We start from the raw sequence: 1550 nt of genomic DNA, 5'->3' as shown, positions 1-1550 counted from the left end.
CCTTAAATATTCCCATATACATTGGCCCTGTTAGGGTTCTTAAATATGTTTATTTGTTCTTGTATCACACCCTGAGGAGAAGCTTTCTCTCAGCTTACGGATTGTGCAACTTTTTCACACTAAAACTACTCCCAGAATTAAGGTAGGTCTTAGGTTTAATATTTCATAAGCAGGAATATTGTTCATGGTCGTTCCAGACCCTAGTTCCAATACTTATCCCTTTGTCATGGAGTACCTCCTTCCTGTCTCCTAACATGTCTGCCAGATTTGGTTACTGTTCTCTGTATCTCCTCAGAGGCCGATTTGCTCAGGAAAATCCAAAGCAAAGGAGAGAAAGGAAGAGTAATTATACTTAGAGGAAAAAAGGAATCATGTAGTGGGGAATAAGAGGGACTTAATGGTTTCATGTGGAGGGTGTACTTCCAGAAATCTCCCACTCTGGCACATTGTCATTCTCCCCCCATACACACACCCATGGGCCCACATCCCCCTACTCTCCACATACAGGCAAGATCTTTGTGAAGTCTGTGCAGCGTTGATATGCCCTGGCCCAGGTACTGGTGGAGCAGAACTTGCCAGCCATTGCCATACACTGTGAGACCCTTCAGGAGGAGAGGTGAGGGAGAGATGGAAAGATGTCTTGTGTCCTTGGGAAGAAATGAAATCCCTGAGATAAAGGACTGTGAACATTTTTATGATTGTCTTTATGACAAAGGCTTTCTTGGTCACAGTAGTTTAAAGGTCTTCAATATCGAATTGTTGTGGCCAGCAACCTATGTGGCCAAGGCATGGACATTAAGCAGGTGAACTCTGCCATCGACTACCACCAGCCTGGCGATTCCCACACCTACCTGCATCGGGTAAGCTGCACACCCACACGGACATCCCAGTGCACCTCCCAGCCCCTGATTTCCTATGTCTTCGTACATTACACTCTCGTCCCTCCTTTTGGGTGTCTTCCTACTTTGGGGTCTTCCAGTGCTACCCTCTTTCTCCTTCCAGGAGGCCTGAGCAGGCCAGTTCCCCCAAGGGCTTGGCCATCACATTTGTGACAAGTGAAAAGATCCTCAGTGAGGTGCAGGGTCACACTGAGGGCAGTAGCAGTGAGCGGCCTGATGAGATGGACATTTTCTCCTCCAGTGAATATTGATCCCATGAAATTGGTTCCTCCAACTCTCCAGAGTCTCCTTGTTCCTTAGAGACTTTGTCTTGAACCATGTAGTCCAGAGAATGGTGCCTGATGCCTAATGGATGCCTGACAAGTTTATGCACCCCGACCTTGATCCCATGTTGGGATGTTTTGTTCATTTCTATGTCCGGTCCCTTTCCTCTCTCATCCAATTAGTTGTTTTTGCACCCCAGTGTCTCCTCTGACCCCACACCCCACACGAACACCTGCATGTATAGGGGTTTGTGCTTCTGCCAGTCTCACTTAGCCTTCCCATGCCTTATTGTAACTGCACGTTTTCTCTGCAGTTGCAGCCATGGGAGAGGACGCACCATTTCACAGAGCCTGATGCAGGTCTCACACCCAGGAACCAGGAGATCAT

General features: G+C 47.6%; 1 long non-coding RNA gene across 1 annotated transcript; it reads left to right on the top strand.

Annotated features, from left to right (window-relative positions):
- The first annotated feature begins 518 nt into the window (after positions 1-518).
- Positions 519-1051, top strand: LOC121024606 (uncharacterized). The gene is made up of 3 exons (XR_005787766.1): positions 519-616; positions 732-860; positions 1003-1051. It is a non-coding gene; the product is annotated as an uncharacterized LOC121024606 (long non-coding RNA).
- The last annotated feature ends 499 nt before the right edge of the window (positions 1052-1550 follow it).

The sequence above is a fragment of the Herpailurus yagouaroundi genome, unplaced genomic scaffold (genome assembly GCF_014898765.1).
Source record: "Herpailurus yagouaroundi ecotype Mexico unplaced genomic scaffold, PumYag 66311, whole genome shotgun sequence".
Taxonomy (NCBI): domain Eukaryota; kingdom Metazoa; phylum Chordata; class Mammalia; order Carnivora; family Felidae; genus Herpailurus; species Herpailurus yagouaroundi.
This window is presented reverse-complemented; position numbering and strand designations above follow the sequence as displayed.